We start from the raw sequence: 18,520 nt of genomic DNA on the forward strand, positions 1-18,520 counted from the left end.
ACTTTGTCCAAGAACTAGATCCCAGCCATAAAGCACCAAAGTATTCTGACTGCTTGCTAGCTGAAGATGAGCTTAAATAAAGGTGAATATAAAGATTTGCTTTTATTTCTTTTGGCTTACTTGTACAGCTACTAACTTGCTATCTACATTTGGCTTATGTAAACATATCATCCTTCAATTTATCATATGAGGGATTTAGGTTAACTGTCAATAAATGCAACATTCTGCTCTGATGGGCGTGGATGATCATTAAGACATGGGTATTGGAGCCATTTTCAAGGTGCCTTGTCCACATCACTATTAATCATCCAGAGTCAAGAAAAGGTTAGGAGGACTTCCTTTTTCTAAAATGTTCTGCCTGCTGATAATCCAGTGTTAGTATGGAGAAAATGTCATCCCCACTGATTAGTACTGGCTGAAGATACCCCAGTATGCAAGAGACCTGTAGGGAAAATGTTAGGACCATGAATCAAACCTTTTCAAGGATTCATGACATATAACTCCATCTGGGCAAGGCAGCACTGAGCAAGAACCTGATGTGTACATACATGTATATTACCAAACTGTATCAAAAATATTTGGCACTTTCTCCAAGACTGAATGTTCCTGTTCCTTGCTCAGTAATGACAAGAGAAACTTCTCCCTGTGAAAGAGTAATTATCAATCCTAACTCCAGTGTATGACAAGCCTGCAAAGCAGGAAACAATTTCCTGTGCATCGCCTCTTTAAGGGCATTATTAATTAGCTTGCTTATCATCACCGTTCTTTCCTAAGAATTTTTCAATACAATATAAGTATCCAGACAAATGGAAAAACAAAGTTTTACAAGGTTATGTGTTGTAGGGTTCATGAATCACAGCTATATAGTCTGTAACATGTTTGATTAGAGAGGTCTTAGAATTCTAACTATTTTGGACTTTCCATTTACAGAACTCAGCAGAAATACTTGTGGTGACATTCAAAAGTGCTCAAAATGAGGATTCCTTCCTATTTCACTAGGAACTCTGCAGTAGACTCCTGTTGGAAAGACCAATACAAGCAAAATAAAAATAATCTGCATAAAAAATGGATCCAGAAAATAACAGTGTTCATTGCATGGACAGCAATATTTCATAATTTTTCGTTTTCACAGAAACAATTTTCACATGCTCAGTTACTGGCTCAGTTACAAGTGAATTCTGAGATTTCTCTACATGCTACAGCATGAAACAGATGACCCATATTTGATCCGAAATGCCCAGCAGATCTGTGTTCTATATGCCTTTGTTTCTCATCCCATTATTCTTTAAAAATTCGAACTTCTTTTTGAAATATGCCAACTTTATGCATGTGTTTTCAAGCTTTTACTCTATATCAAAAATACCTAGAAAACAAGATGGCAGACAGCATAAGGAAAGAAAGCTACAATTATTCTAAAAAGTCAGGGTTGGCAGTATATTCTGGAAAATGACAACAAAGGGTTTGTGGAATTAATTCCATTCAGCAAGTTTAGAGAGAAAATCCAGCTGCTTTCAAACACCAAATGCACATCTAAAAAGTCTCTAAAATTCCTCAAACATCTTAAATCAACAAAACACAGCATCCTCCTACACAAAACAAAAAGAACAGCAACAAAAGAACCTCAAAACATTCCTATTTATATAGACTTCAATGCTAGCTGAAGTATGTCTCTTCCATGAAGTCTCTCAAACAACACACTTGTGTGCAACAAAGGGCATAGGGTTGAGGGATTGTGTGACGCTTCAGGCTATAGCAAAGCTAGGCAAAAAGATGAAAGCAATCATGCTGATGAGGGACCTGGGATAAGAAATCAGGCTGAGCCATATGATGATTGGTATCCTTTGCAAAAGCACCTGTATTCACTTGATTACCGTCTTGCAGTGAGTGTAATGTTGAACAGGAGTTACTGGCTCAGTGTTCACTAAGTCAGTCGTGACCTTCTACTACATTTGAACGGTCTTTGAATCAAATACTAATATAATAAACACCATCTATTTATGCATCCTCTTCCAAATTTAGGTAAAATTTGTTCAACTCCTTCGAAACATGCAGGTGTCTTGGTTTCAAGGACAGGTGTCTGCTGATAAAGGCAGAAGTTTTCCTTTGAAATAGAGACTTTAATTCCACTCCCCCCAAGTATTAAAACTGTGTGAATCAAGGACTCTGAGGCAGAGATTAGGGGGTAGGAATAACAACTCTTTTACTAATATATCTAAGTGTACAAGCAGAAACAACAGCAGTTGTTAAAATTACCAACAAAACAGAACAGGTAACTCAGTTCCAGTCCTTTCTTTAGCTGCAGGCACACTGTCTCTGCACTCGGTCCCGGTCCTGCAGCTGGAACAAAGCCCGACAGCTGCAGAGATGCGGCGGGAGCGTAGGTGGGAGGGGGCAGCAGCGGCCACGCCGGTCTCAGGTGGGAGCGGGCTGGAGTGGGCAGCTCCTCGCTCACCGTTTGGGTTCTGGTGGTCAGCTGTGTCCGCAGAGGCAGGAGGCTGGAATGGGGGAGATGAAAGGCAGGTGATTGCAGAGGGTCTGGCTCTCCTGTGTTTGGCTGCATGGCTGGAGACGGAGCGTCCTCCTCTCCGCTCCACCCGCCGGAAACATGAGTAATCCTCCCCCCAGAAACACAAGTAAGCCCTCCGGAAGCCGCTGCCACTGACCCCTTTTGTCTAGAGTAGTCAAAGATCCTGGGTGTAACCTCGCCGACTCCATTGGCATGATAATGGGAAAAATTCTTTAAATTGACACAGTAATAGAAAAACACTCAACTCCCAACATCAGGGCACACAGAACACACTTCTAGTAAAACTGGAACTTGGAATTACCTAAGAAAGGAACTATCTCCTTCATTGTAATAGGAGAAAATACCGAGAGGACTCTCTGAAGAAACGGCAATACTATCCTTTTCATTCTAAAGAGAATCTGCATTTTCAGTTGTTGTTCCTCTAACAATGAAGAATATCAACTGGCACAGGTTCCTAGCTCTGCTTCTCACAGCCCATGGCAGAGGTTCATGCCCTGCACAATCCAGCAACTCATGGTACTACATTCCAAAACAGATTTGCAAAAAGGGTTGGCCCTAGTGAAGTGTGAACATGTTTTATTTCATATTTAAATTGAATGTTTCACAAAAGGTTTCAAGGCAGCCCTGCTAGTACAACTGAAGGCAAGGTAGTTTCTAGTAAAAAAAAGACAAGTAAGCCACTGGAAGCTACTCACAGAATACTAGCATAGTGTCCTTATGGATAGAGTCCTCCTTGTTGACAACTAATAATCAAAGTTAAGATGCAAAACTGAAAGTTCCTTTCATCTCTTCTTATCTCCTGATAATTCTACAGTATCAGTTGTGAGCTTTGAAACTCACATTTCAAGGTAGTAATTTCCAGCTGGTCTTTAAAAAGATACGTATCAAATCTAAACAAAAGCAGTTCAGTAACTCTACAGTAGGACAAACACAAACTTCTCAATTTCTAAACATGCACATAAACAGTATTAAAGAGACTAGTGCTGAAGCAACTGGAGATAGAAGGCACATATTTGGCAGGCAACATGACTAAATAAGACTAAATGGCTCCACATTTTCCAATTAAAATGAAATTTACTTTGACTGATCTGCTGCAAACTAGGATTTTTGTCCTTTATTGTGGAGGCCCAGGGGCCTACCACTAGAGCTATAATGCCTCAGCCTTAGAGAGACAGCGGCAGGCAAGGAGAAACTCCCTCTAAGATTAGGGTAAGAAGTACCTCCCTTCCATAGGCCTTTGCAGGCACATGTTAATATCTTAAGTTCTACTGGTTTGTACAGTTGTTCCACCCTGGTTCAGCATCCATTCACCTAATCTATATTTCTCCTAGAATGTTTGTGGGAGCCCAGGGCATATCCCTGGCCTCCTTGGGGGTCTCAAAACCCCCCTAGCAAGGGTCTCAAAGACTCCTGAGTGAGACCCTGGTGTCACAGACACTGAATTCTAACCCCTGGGGGAAGTTGCCAGCACAAAGAGAACGGAAACAGGTAACCAAAATTAGTAAAATATAAATTAGACTTTTAGAATGCAGGTAAATAGGTTTTTTGGAACGTTTATGATAAGGGACACGTGGCCAAATTGGAGAATTTGGGGGGTGGACACCTTTTCCTCCTTCTTCTCCCTGTCATCCATATTGGGTGACACGTTGGCACTTTTAGATTGGATGGGGTCAGAGCTGGACCATTTAACAAGATTGTATTGTATTGGAAAATTGTTGTAAACATGTAGCACGTAATTTGGACTTTATAGAATAAGCCCTGCCTTCACCAGGCAGATTCCACCATGGATGCCAGGCTGAGCAGACTGCTGCTGGCCAAGCAAAAAGTCCCTGAGATAAGAAACAATAAACAATCCTTGGAACAAGAGAAAACAGTCTCCAGCAATCTCTCTTCGGCTGCTTCAGAGAAAACCAGGGTTTGAACCACCTTCATGTCCCTCTGAGGTGATCTCGGGGCAAAGGAGAAACCTCAGACTAGGAAAACGTTCTCCCCTCTCTTGATCTCTATTGGCCCTAATTTACCGAATTGCTCCACCCCTGTAATCCTATTGGTTCCCCTGGTTGGCTGCCCCTCCTCGGCACTGCTTTCCCCTGGCCCTATTGGACTTTGACCCTCAAACCTGCCTCTTTTTTTCCATATTCAACCCTGTGCCCTCAGCCCAAGTTTGTCTTTGTCCCTTGATTCCATTTGAGACCCAATAAACCTTCCCTCAGATTTCCATCTGAATACCCGTCCTTCACCTTCGTCTTCAGCCAGTTTTTTAGCAAGTGTGCTCTGGGCTCAAAAAGCGCAGGTCATTTTCAGAGGAACACATGAAGAGCACCGCTTCACTTTATCATGTGTTTTCCCTCAGCTCAAAACAAAGCAGCTAGGAAAAATCATGCTGAGCTTGTGTACAATTATTCAAGCAATAAAACATTCAAACAAGAAACAGAACAGACCTGTCTGAGATATGTAAAATTTTGTTCCATGCTGACACAGTGCTGAGCATCCAATATGGTAAAAGCACAACAGCTTTCAATATTTGTGTATTTGTTATTATAATTAACATGTCACCTCCACAGTCTCTATAAAAAAAAAAAAACCTGGGTGAATTACAAAAACCATAACATCATAGAAAGTTCTATTTCCCAAACAGAATATTGGCATAGTGGTTTCAGTACCCAAAGTGATGCCTCTGAGTGCCTACAGATAAAGTTGTTTATAATTAGGCAGAAAACCATCCCACTATAGAGTGCCAGTGTAATTTCTTACACATTAGCTCAGCCCTGTAATATCACATATCTGGAGAGCTCCAGCATGCTCTATTGGACATGTCATCTTCCACATGCTTCCTGAACACGTCTTTTTCCAATACTCTACTTGGCCTTTAATTTGCATTGTAGGCAGCTCGGGGGGTCTATTGACCCAACCCAGAATGCTGCAACCTTCCCAGAGAGAGGGTCCCCCAATGAACAGCCTTCTAAGTGGCTGGAAGTTCTCCTGGCTGCTGGGTAACCTCAGCAAGTGTATAGCCTCTGGCTGCAAGTGATCAGCTCTGCAGTGATTTCAGCTCTGCTTGCGAGGATATCCCAGCATCATATGGCAATTCCACAGATTTCTTTCTTATCCAGCAGCTCTGTGAAGGGGGCCACGGACAACAGCTCCCTGGTGATCCAGGCAGAGGCTGCTGTTTTTATGGGGGAAAGCAAGGGTGATACCAAAGGGGGAAAGACTAATGGGTTAAAAGAATCACCATGGGCACTAAGGCATGGTGGGATAGCTGAAGCCCTTGGGATAGCTCACCATGATAAAGGGAGGATGTGCCCACCTAAGGGCCATCTCTCCAGGAGGGTTGAGATAAGCTAATCACAGCCCGTTGAAGGGACTTCCCTCCAGGGCAGAGGTGTGGCCAGAACCATGGTAGGCTTATCAGCATCCACATTGCATTGTCAAGAATAGAGCAAACAAACAGAAAGCATCTTACTTTCATTACTTTTCACATCCAGAGAAGGACAAGGGAGCTGGGGAAGGGTCTAGAGAATAAGTCCGATGAGGAGTGGCTGAGGGAGTTGGGGTTGTTTAGTCTGGAAAAAAGGAGGCTCATGATTCCAGTGTCCTGAGGCTGTATTGACAATGAGAAAAAATAATGGAGTACACACCATAAGATGCATCTTTCTACAGCTTGGCAATATGGCTCAGCATTTCAAATTTGTTTCTTTGTGGACACATGATTTCCTGTTGCACACTGAATACCAGTCTGGGAACCAACTCACAATGCTGAAATATTACTTATCATCTATGCAGATATGAAGCCACCTTCCCCAAGGTAGGGTCTGCTGCAGGGAAGAGTAGGTGACTACTGTAGGTACTCACATGGCTCCCATCACAGCAGCACTGAGGCAGCTCACTATCCCTAATGTATTCATCATTACAATGCCTCCTCTGTAAAGAGGTAGCCTAGGTCGTGAGAGACCTTACTGACAAAGCACCTTGCTCAACATAATTTTAAAAAAACAAAGCAGGAACTGAATTTAGATTTTCCTAGAGGCCACGGAGCTTAGAGTCTATTAATCTCTGGATGACCTTTACTTCCATCACACTAGGTTTACATACCATATTAAGTTTAGATGCACATGTTTACACTGCACATCTAATTTCTTTCTTTTTAAAAGAAAAGTGTAAGGTAGTGGTATGTCCTGAACACTGCAGGGTTTCATAGCTTTAAAGGAATGAAAATCATCTTAAGGCCTATATATTTTCTTAATCATGTTTCATCTAAAACTGTCACATTGTTTCACAGGTAGCTGCTGTATAGTAATATCTGCACTTGCACTGCATCTCCTCCGCATTTTTTATACAGCAAGCAAAATTTTATTAGCCCATTTGAGGAGAAGCTGGAACCCAAAGACAACAAATAAAATTTCACATAGTAAGTAAGTGTTCTGAGTCTGCAAGAAAGCAAGCCAGCATTAGAGAAACGTCATGTAAGCCCTCTGGGTCCTGCATCAGATTTTTGTGTTTGGCATGACTGTTGCAGTCCAAGCTGGCTTGTACTGGACTATTAATTCAGCTACAAACAAGTGACTCAGCCCAGTTCCATGGGCCAGCCCCTGGGTGGACAATGATGGGTTATATTCAAACCCAAACAAGGACTTCAGCCAGTGACATTCCACCTTGGGCTGCAGACATCTCATTGGTCAGGGAGCTGGGCGGTGTTAAGGCCAGACCAATCAGCTGTCTGGACCAGGGACTTTTGAATCTCCTATATAAGAAGGATCTTGTGATATATATATATATATACACGATATTGTAATTCACGTTTTGTATAAAATAAGTCTGCAAAATAAAAATAAACGAGCCACAGGCAATGGCAGGGATTGCCTCAGAACTAGGTAAATTAACATATCTACAGGCCGGACTGTTACCGATAAGTACCTATCTCCTGGGGAAGCCTGGAAACTCACAGGGGAGCAGCATTTCCCGAAAATCCCATCATCTCCCCCAGGACTGCATTCCCCAACTCCGGTTCCGTAAAGATGAAATCAACCACCTAAAAGCAATACAAAACGGACACAAAATCTCGTCAAGGAGCAGGAAGGACTTTGTCTTGTGTGGACACCAGAGCTGAATTTGAAAGAAACAAAGGACTGTCCCGCTCCAGGCTATGAAAAACAGTATAAAAAGGGGGCCAACCAAGACTGCGGTGTGAACACCAGGGGGACCCAGTGCCATAGAGGCTGGGTAACATCGTGTGTTTACCCAACTCCGAACCCGGGCTTGGTGTTGCTTTTTCCGGTTGTGGCTTTCCAGGATCGTATTTTCGGTCACGAAAATAAAATTTGCCAATTTAACCTTTTAATTGGGTTTGATTCGTTTAATACCTATAACAATCTGAACAATAAAACATGCTGGTTTTGCATGGAACCTCTGGGTGTGTGCTGTCTATGTCTCCAACCCACAAATCCCGTAACACATGGTGACCTCATGTGAGGATGACAACCATCCCATGAGTAAACCAGGGAGAGACAGAACAGCCCATGGGGCTGTATAAAAATACAGTGGCGTGCTGAGCCTGTCCCTACAGTGAAAAGGTGGAAAAGAAAAAAACAAGGCAAGGAGACCCTGACCTACAGTGAAAAAGCTGAAAAAAAGGAGAAACCATGGTGAGGAGAGCCTGATCCAGCAGCAAAAAAGCTGCAATTATGCAGAGAGGAGAGCTTCTTTGCAGTGGAAAGCTGCTCAAATTCAGAATTATTTCCCTTAAAGTAGAAGAAAACAACCACTGGAGCCATGGGGGCATGGATCTCCGTGTAGAAATCTCCAGTTTTGAAGGTATAGTTATTTCTTTCAGAAGAATGGGCAATAGAATATGATAAAGAGGCATTGTTAGCTTTACTAAGATGGGTGAATAACCATGGGTTAGACACAACTAAAAAAGCTGCTCTTGATTGGAATACTTGGGCACGAACTGGCTAATTTATAATTCAAGCAGCTTCCAGAGGTGACGAAATCACAATAAAAGTTATAAAGCCTTGGAAATTTACATTTGATTTGATGAGACTGTTAAATACCAGGGCGCGTGGTGAGGACTGAGTGCCAGAGTAGATCGTGGGGGAGTTGGGCGCCCTTCCAAGCCTGCAGAAGAGGCACCCGGGCGACACAGCTGCCCCACACCGCTGCGCCACCCTGACTGCACCCCGTGTGCCTGGACTGTTCCCTGGTGAGCTGTTTTCCACAACCCCCCATGCAGCAATGCCCCAGCAGTTGGAATCACAGCAAGCAGCGAGGATGCGCCCCCACTGAACTGCTGTACGGCGCCAGAACACCCCGTGCCTGTGTGGAGCTGCTGTCCTGGGTCAGAGCATGCCACCATTTTGGCTGGGCAGCCTGTGACCATGATGCAGCTCCATGAGGCTTCCAGAACCGCCCTCTCACCACCAGAGCTGCCCCCCCCACCTCGCCACCATAGAAACACCCAGACCGCCCCTGCCTGGAACTGGTTGGCTCAGTCCAGAAACTGCGCTCCCAACCCAACCTCCATAGAGCACGGCTCTGCTCCCATCTCAACCTCCAGGGGTGTAGCTCCACCCCCAATCCAAACTCCATGGGCGGGTCTGGGAAATGCATCATCAGGAGTTCCTGGAGACACAATACCCAAAAGAAGCACTGCTGTCCAAGCTCACCGCCCCTACCAGAGCTGGAATTTCCCTTCGATTATATATATACCAGTAAGGAAACCAAGGAATACCATCAGAGAAAGCCAGAACCATCGCCCTCCTGCAGAACACCACGTCTCATTGCATTCGCAGCTGAATCTGAACTGCTGCTCTGCATTCACAGACCAGAGAGGAATGTTTGTGCCACCATGGCAGCCCCTCCAAGCCTTTCTATGTTTCCAGTCAACAACTGTAAGTTGTAGCTGTAGGAGAACTAAAAGATAATCGTCTATGCCCTGATTCGATTAGCCTAGAGAAAAGCCCTAACAGTGACACAGGAGAACTCATGCTGCCCTGTGCCATGCAGCATTGGCAGAGGCCAGGGAAGTGCTTTCCAGCAGCCTATCCCCTCCCCATATGCCTTCTGCAGAGGTGCAGCATTGGGGGAGGAGTGCGCAGATCTGCAAAGATGTGGTGCCATGACAGCAGCTTCAAGTCCACCGTATCATAAAGACACCTGTGATCACATGGCACTCTGAGCCAGCCCCAGCCGTGCAAAAAGCTGCTACCCCAGGGAGGGGGGCCCCCGGGCATCCACCCCTATACCAAAACCAAAGACCAGGGCATGGAAAAAACCCTACAGGGAGCTCAGAAAGAGAAAAGCAGCAGCAAAAGCAGTGGGGGGAGGCATGTGGGGGCATGGTGCCTTGGGGGCTGTAGTGATCAAGCCGTCCTGAAAAAATGGCACTCTGGCCACATGGCACAGCTGCCACTCAGCGGCAAAGGATAGATCACCCTCTCGGCGAGCCTGGTGAGATGTCAGCAGCCCCCTACATGTCATGTGGGCAGTAAAAGGGCAAACCAAGGAACTTAGGAACAACAATCAAGGCAATGCTGACAAAGGCAGCGCCAAGTTCCTACCCCACAGACATGGTGGCTTTTGCTTGGTAAAGTGCACCCTCCATTCAATGTCAGCAGAACCCCAGAGCCACTCTGCCTGCTGCTGCTTTGAAAAAGTTCTCATGCCCTGCAGACTCTAATAAGCTGATACTAAATGGAAGAAAAGATTAGGCTAGTTTAATAGCCCCTTTCTCAACAAGGAAGACTGCAACATTTCCATGTGCTAAAGTTGAAATTGATTAATATAACATATCTTCGTTAGCTAATTCTCTTGCAGTTACTGTGAAGGTGTCACACCAATGTTACAAATATGGACAATAGTTTGCCAAAAATGTCCTAAAGTTTAAAACTGGAACTCTTGAAATGACAGCTCATATATGGACTTCGTTTCCAAACTCTTTTTTCCTGTTTACAAATTGTTTCTTCTGTCAAGTTAATTTTTTCCCACAGTTTTAAAGTTGAACATTTCCATTTATAGAGTTAAGCTATAGTTTCAGTTTAAAAGGTTGTGTTTTCTTGTTTATAAAGTTATGTTAAGGAATTATTTTAATAAATGTTAATAAAAGTTTGTTTTTAAAATATAATAGGGAAAACCTTTCCCAACCAAGTTTCTGTCCCTGATCAAGCCTTGAACCTGGCTGGTAAAGGAAATATACCATAGCCCCAGGTGTTTCTATCCTAAAACTAACAGCAGGTTATTTTGACCAGTTAATTTGGCCTTGCAGAAGCTAAACCCCTTTCCTTTGAGATAAATGGGAAAGCCAGAACAGACCATTCGAGTCCTCATTGTGAAAAGAAAGCTCCTTGGGAGACCCTGGGTGATAAAGCACATAGGTAGTTGTAAGTTTTACCTTGATTTTGTTCAAAAGTGCGTATTTTGTTCTTATTATAGTTGATAAAGCAAAGAAAGGAGAAGACATAAGTAGCAGAAATATGTATGTTTTTAATTGAAATTGTTTATTGTTTGTAGTGTTAAGTTGTAACCAGTAACTTCTAAGGAAATAGCCTGTGACATGCTAGCCTGAAAGATTGTAATATTAGTAGTTCTCACCTAACAGCTCTTAGACATGAATGCTGCAGCTCCAGTGATACATGGAACACATGGCTAGAACCTCATGCAAATTAAACCCATGCTGTCTTCTGTCACCCTGTCTGCAATGGCACCTTGCAAGTAGGACAACAGACAGCAGTTTGCAAATTTTGATAACAAAGGAAAAGGAGCAGTTGTCACAGTACAAGCTGGCTTGTACTGGACTATTAATTCAGCTGTAAACAAGTGACTCAGCCCAGTTCCACGGGCCAGCCCCTGGGTGGACAATGGTAGGTTATATTCAAACCCAAACAAGGACTTCACCCAGTAACATTCCACCCTGGGCTGCAGACATCTCATTGGTCAGGGAGCTGGGTGGTGTTAAGGCCTGACCAATCAGCTGTCTGGACCAGGGACTTTTGAATCCCCTGTATAAGGATCTGAACATGTTGACGCATGGAAGCTCTGGGATGTGTGTTGCCTCTATCTTCGACCCACGGATCCCATAACACATGACAACAGTGGTGACCACATGCATGGTCTGCTGTGCTGGAACTCCCAACAGTCATAGACAGGCAGCAAGTCTGTCAATGAACATATAATGAAGCAGAGCTTTAAGTAGCCAGAAAAACATTGTTTGAAAAGCAAGAAAGGAAGAGGTGGTTTGAAAGCCAGCAAAATGCACAATGATGAGTCCATAACCTGAATTTTCAATGCAGTTTTGTGAGCTGAGACTGTCCACAGAGGAATAAGTATTAGGTGAGGGTGGTGGACTAAAGGGTAGCATATTGGCCCATTTAGGTCTTCATTTAAGGAAGTTCTTGGTACAAACCAAAGTTTGTTTTCAGTCTGGGTGCCTCCAGACTTTGTTTTTCACATTATTGCTCTCCCTACCCATAGAAAAAATTACTTGAGCTGATTGGAAAAGCTTTCTCATACTTTTCAATTTGATGCTTAAACATTTAACTGCTCTTTTTTGTCCAGTTGCATTGGCCTTTGCTTTCTCCCATTAACCCCCAGCCACACTTCTTTGTCCACCACTTTTGTTTGCAGTTTCTAGAAAATAAACATTGTAAACTAAAATTTTGGTGAATTGAGGAATTAACAGTTCTGAGTGAAACAATCTAAGACCTTAAGAGTCAGACACAGTGAACCCAGATATGAATACTAGCACATTCCTTTGTCTAACCATTCACAGAAGATAACTGTGCTGATCACATTAGAAAGTGCAGTGTGGCAAATATATCGTGGCTGTGCATTTACTGGGAGGCATTTGAAGAAGTTACTTGCACAATGATGCAACATGGCTTCAAGACAGAGTTTAAGCGCTGCTTATACCTTTCAGTACATATCCTGTTATCTTTGTCTGCATACTCAGATTTTAAATCTCCAGATCATCCTTCATTCTAGTAACAGGTTAGCAAAAAACCCTACAAGGCTCTAAGAAAAGTATTTTACAGATATATTAATGTGAATCCTCTATGCAGTAAAACATAATGAAACTGTTAAGAATATTCACTACTATTCAAAATACTTTAATATCTATATATTTCAGGTTTCAATCCCAAAGATTTAAAAAATTACTTAAAAATATTTTCAAAGACTCCTTAAAGAAGAAACACATCATAACTCAAGTGTAATCTTTTTTTTTTTTTTTTTTGCATATAAAATACTCCAGTGCTTTTGTAAATGAATCCCAGTGATAATGAAACAAATGCCATGAAAATGACCATAAAGTAGCTTATGAGACAAAATGAGTCACTGCTGAGTTAAGCCATTTCATTGGTGAGCATTTCCAAGCAAGCTTAATTAACCAGAAAGAAAGAATTTGTTAAGTACCTACTTTCTCCTCATTTTCTTGGTTCCAGCTCCTCTGCAGTCTTCAGCCTTGCAAAACTCTCCCATTATGTATGGCCCCACAATAGACTCTTGAGTGATTCATTGTGGCAAACTTCCTTCTGTTCAGCTTCACATTGGCTGAGTTGGAAAAAAATTAAACAAAGGAAAAATTAGAAGTGGAGGCAGTGACAGGAGAAACAAAATTCTTGAGAAACAGTGGATCCGGTTAAGGCAGTCTGTTCTTCTACCATGAGAGAGAACTAGTTTGGTGACTATTGACTTCTAGGTCACTAGGGTGCTAATGCCAGGCAAGGCAAAAGGAATCTTGTCCCTTGATAGGATTTAAAGGTAATCTTCAGGAGAAAGAGTGAGAACAACTAGTAGTACTTGGGAGTGTGATTGCTAATCCAATAATAATGCATGATTGATTTATTAACTGTTTCATTTGCAGAAACAAATGGAAAAAGATTCTGCCAACAATCTGGCATCCTTTGGTGGAAAACACAGTATCTGAATCTCTTTCTTAAAGCAAAGCTGTGGAAAATGTTGAGCTTGTGAATTTCAAAATAAGGATTAATTTCATCTTAGTGCATAATCATATATGCTCACAGAGGAGAGAGTGCTGCAGAGAATTTTTTAAAAGCATGCAGAAATATATCTAGCATGTTATATACCTTTATAAACAAAGAGGAAGAAATATTCCTTTGTGGTAATTGTAACCACAGAGAGCTCTCAGGGCCTTGTGCATACAGGCTCAGAGATAGAGATGGATACGTTTGACCTAGGACCTTGGAGAAGGCTTGGAGAATTAGGACAGTGAAGTGAAACAGACATAAAACAAGAACATAAATCTGTAGTTTAAGTAGAAATATGTTTTAAGGAAACAGAGATATGTAAGCAAAGCAATATGCTAAATAAGATAATAAAATATTTTAAAGTTTAGCAATAAAACCTGTTATAAAGTTAGTTAGCCTAAGCTGTATCAATGTAGGTTTGTGAAGTGTTGTATCATTGGTTTAAAAATGACACATTGCAGCAAAACCATGAAAAGCAAAACAATGAATGATTGGTGTAAAAAGATGCTAACAAGTTTTGGAGAAGTATGTGACTGGCTACAAAACCAACATAAGGCATTGTAACTAATAATTAGGTGGCTTCTGATACTATGGCATTAAATGTAACACCATAGGTCTCACCATTCTATGAGACTGATGTCATAAAACATTAAACCATATTTTAAAAGGTCTCTCAGTTGCCTCATCTCTCATAATTTTGATCTCCCGACAATTCTTCATACATTTTTTCTCTTGTTTGTCGTGTCATCAGTAGCTAAAGTAGGTCACATATACAAAAGCAGCCATTGCTGTTTCCTCTACTTCTTCCCCTCCACCACCAAATCTTAATTCCATATCTGACATTCTCACAAAAGCCAAATTGCCTTGTTGTAGGTTACACATTGTAGGTTACTCTTCAACAGGACTATGGTGCTTCAAAGGACACTGGTGCCTCTTACACAAGAAAACATTATTTGTTTCAAAAGGCTTACAATCCAACCAGTCACCCCACTGAAAGAGCTGCATTAGCAGCTGCTGGTTGTTGGGTTTTTCTTTCCTTGCTACCTGTGGAATTTTTCCCATTGAGTTGCTAAGACGCACTGATGGTTGGGTACTTGAGATGGGGGAAGGAGAACTCCTCTAGTTTTGGGAGTTTCTCTTTGAGGAACAGACACCTCGAGATTAGAAGCAGGTTAAAGGAGAGTGGGGGCAGTTGCTATCACTCGCTGTCAGCTTCGGATGAGGACAGCTGCCACTACCATTGTCATAACCCAGCCAGGAGCTGCCTCTTCTACTGCTGCTGGACCCTGCACCCCTGCCCTGCAGGGTCACCCTGCCATTTCAGCTTGGTGTTTCCAAGAGTCCTGCTGGAGCACCGGGACTGACACTGCTCAGGGTTGGTGAAGCAAGGCCTCTCTTTTCCATCCCTTCCCGCCTTGGACACAGCCACCATTCCCGCGTGCTCCCCGAGCTCGTGCCACAGCGCCCCCTGCAGCCACAGGGGAATCATCGCACCTGCCCTGCCCGCCGGGAGCCACCAGCTCTCCCTGCCGGCTGTGACGGGAACTGCACCAAAGGGAGCGTGCCTGCGGCTGAGAGGATGGAACTGGGTTCCTATTCTGCTTGGTATTAATTCCATAGTTGGTGTTTTGTGTGTCTTGTTATACATACTACTAAAAAACGGTTATTCATATCCCCATATCTTTGCCTGAGAGTCCTTTAATTTCAAAATTACAGTAATTCAGAGGGAGGGGATTTACATTCTCCAATTCAAGGGATGCTCTTGCCTTCTCTAGCAGACACCCGTCTTTCAAACTGAACCAGCAGCTCAGACAAAAATCATTCATGCACAGCCTTCTGTAAATTTCCATCCTATAGGTTATTGTAACATTTGCATATTACAATGCAGGGAAAAACTTGCTGTTTATACAATGGCCCAAGAACAAGCATTAGAGATAGAAATTTTCATCCTGAAGAGCCAGGTGTGCAATACTCAGCTGTCACATACCCAGGTCTTTTACCACAAATAGCACTGAGCCTTTTAAGTTGAATTCACATCTCACTTTCAGAATTCTTCCCTAGTCTTCCCAGTTCCCTCTGTTATAGATGACAATATAGTATTGGCTTTTGCATTCATAGATTAGCTTTTTACATTGCAACTATTTTGATATGGCACGATTTATACTTACTTTTAACTGCTTTTTTATAGTATAATCTGTCAATTTATGTATATGCTCTATAGTTTATATGACTTGTAGTGTGATAAATATATCATAGGCTTTAGCAAAATGTTAAAATAGGGACTAAAATACCTCTGTGTAACCAACTTAGAGAATGGTGTAAAGCAATTATTTTTCTTACATCTGTGGACTGGCCCCTCTAAGTGATAACAGTGACAGAAACCAAGCATAAGCATCTGGGAAGGATTTATCAACTCATTGCTATCAGGGATTATGAAACAACAGGATGGAAACACACGAAGAAATAAAATATATTGACCTAATCTACATAATGTCCTGCAGAAAAGTCAGAGGTTAAAACCAAAGAAGAGAGTTCCTGGAACATCAAAAACTCAACGTATGTTTGAATAATGTATAAAGTTGTGAATATGCATTTATCCCAGCAATGTAACAGTACATAGAGAATGATGTTTTGCACTGATGCTCTAAGAGAGCATTGCTTTTGAAAGAAAAACTATTAACATTTGCATTATGTCTTCATGCCAGGAGAACTCTAATTGAGTTGTCAGTTTAATTATTAATTACTTTATGTACCAGATACCTCATAAAACTAGTAAATATGCAGGTCTTGGTTCAAACAATCTGCATTCAATATTATAAAATAAGTGAGACTTGTTAACTGTCAATGAACAAAATAAATAAGAGACTAAAATAGAAAGAGTGAGGGGTAGAATACATCCTATAAGAAAAGCCAAAATTTCTCTAGGCCCTTACCCAGATCCATACAATGAGCTCTTTGCCTGTATGACTTCTGCAGCAGTTAAAAAACATTGCTGAACCTTCTAACACATTTTTAGTTCTTCATCTCCTGCCTTCAAATTTAATAGAACATACATGTGTTAACATCCAAAAAACCCACTGCTGGCTTGAAAGTAGGTAGAGTAGTTGGCCTCAGGCCATCAGCTGCACAAGGTTTGCAGCCAATGTGACATTATACAAGATCTGAATAGAAGCATTTCCTGCAAGCAATCTAAAAAAGCTAAATATTAAGATCCCCCTAAAACTGGGTCACATTTTTTTCTTTTAAATTCATGTTCTAGGGAAGACTTGAGTAAGAAGCTGTGAACTGTGTGCAAGAAGAAAAATATTTGCATACTGGTGCCTTCTCAGCAAGTGCTCTCATTTGCACTGTGGGCAGTTTCACTGCTGATGTCAGAGCCCTGCCTACCTCTGTACCTTGCCTCCTTGCCTTGCTTTGGCTTGTACTGTGTAATATCATATTGTGCTTCATCTTCACAATTAATCTCAAAGATTTTTTCAGACAGATTTGGGCCCACCCTCTGATAATTTTGAATCTTGAAAGCTGGTCTGGGTGTCAAAACATCTACACAATTTATGTATTTGCTTACCTGGGTTAAGAAGTGACCTTAAAAAGCAGTACAGAAATAACAAATTGACTCAAGATGGTCATGTGTCATTAAAAACTGAAATAATGGCATAACATCACATATCTGTGAGACTTTTCTGTCAAACCTACATCCATCCTAACAAATTTGATTAAAATTTATGTAAAGACTTGCTTACCTTTCTTCTCCAGTACAGAGAAAAGTAGTATCTTTTTTCTTAGCTGGAACATATTTAGCACCTGTCTAATTTAAAACATTGAGAATGTATCAGCGGTGTCTCTCTCCAATATCCTAAAAATACTACACTCTTCTTCCCTCCCCTGCCTCCCCCCATGCTTATAGAAAGTAAAATAGCCTTTTCTTGTATTATCTTTTATTTGAAGATTATACACAAATTGTTCCTTCGATGCCTTTAATACCTTCAGACGAGAAAAGTCATAAATATCCCTCAGCTGTGGTGCCTAATATTTGATATTTCATGCTGACTATTCTAGGTCAGTACCAGAGGCCCTGGCAGTGCCACCAATCTCAAACATATAGACACAAAACATTAAATTAACCCACACAAACACTGTAATATCTCAACACCAAAATATTTAAATGTTCTATTCCAGCACTCTGTTATACATGTACATGGTACGTCATGTACATGGTGACTTTATTTTTCTGTATCAGTCCATAGACTTGGCCATTTTATTTCTAACGAAAAAAATCACATAGGAAAAAATAGCCTAGTCCATTGCACTGAGTACTGTACCACCCAAGAACTGCAGGTGTGTGATTTGCAGTTCACTCTCAGGTCTGAAGAATTACACTGACAGGAAGAGAAATTGAAAAGGTTGTTTCTTACGGACCTGTCAGTTTCTTCCTTACAGAAAACACTGCATCTTCGGGGTTGAACAGTCTTCATACATAAATCTTAAATCTCTGTGAACATCTACATGATGTCTCATCAATTACCTTTCCTTGCTTTCTGTCACCAGCAAAGTTTGGGAAGACCTCGTTTCTCTCATGAGACAGTGACTTTTTCTGGAATAAAAGTCTATGTCATCTCTTTGTTCCCCATCTAGAAGGAGAATGAAAGAAACATGGCTAGTTGTTCATCTAATTAATTGCCTTACCAAAGACTTTTGTTCCTCCATTTTTTAATAGACTTTGCTGAATTTCACTAGCTCCCTGAAGTCTTTCACATTTGTTGTTGCTCAGTGCTTGGAAGCCGTAGCACAATGCAAGACAGGGCAAAGATACTGATGACACTTCTGAACTGATTCCACAACCAGCCATCCCAGGATGGCTTTTTGAACCAGCTGTGTATACATTATGTCCTAGGGACAAACCTTACTTTTTTCCCCAAAGGGCAGCTTTGAATCTGATTGTCACCTCAAGACTGTCCATGTAAATGAGAAATTATTTCCATTAGCACTGAAGAACAACTGAATTGGAGAC

The 18,520-nt window shown here is 41.8% G+C and overlaps 1 protein-coding gene across 1 annotated transcript in view; it reads right to left on the minus strand.

Annotated features, from left to right (window-relative positions):
- TRIM2 (tripartite motif containing 2) overlaps positions 1-18,140 on the minus strand; it is a 139,528-nt gene extending 121,388 nt beyond the window's left edge. Inside the window, exons 1-2 of the mRNA XM_079305416.1 lie at positions 18,035-18,140; positions 12,939-13,072 (exon numbers count right to left, since the gene is read on the minus strand). The gene's annotated coding sequence lies outside the window, so the exon portion shown is untranslated. The remainder of the gene's footprint in view (positions 1-12,938; positions 13,073-18,034) is intronic.
- Positions 18,141-18,520: the final 380 nt, after the last annotated feature.

Source organism: Erithacus rubecula, assembly GCF_903797595.1.
Source record: "Erithacus rubecula genome assembly, chromosome: 5".
NCBI lineage: Eukaryota > Metazoa > Chordata > Aves > Passeriformes > Muscicapidae > Erithacus > Erithacus rubecula.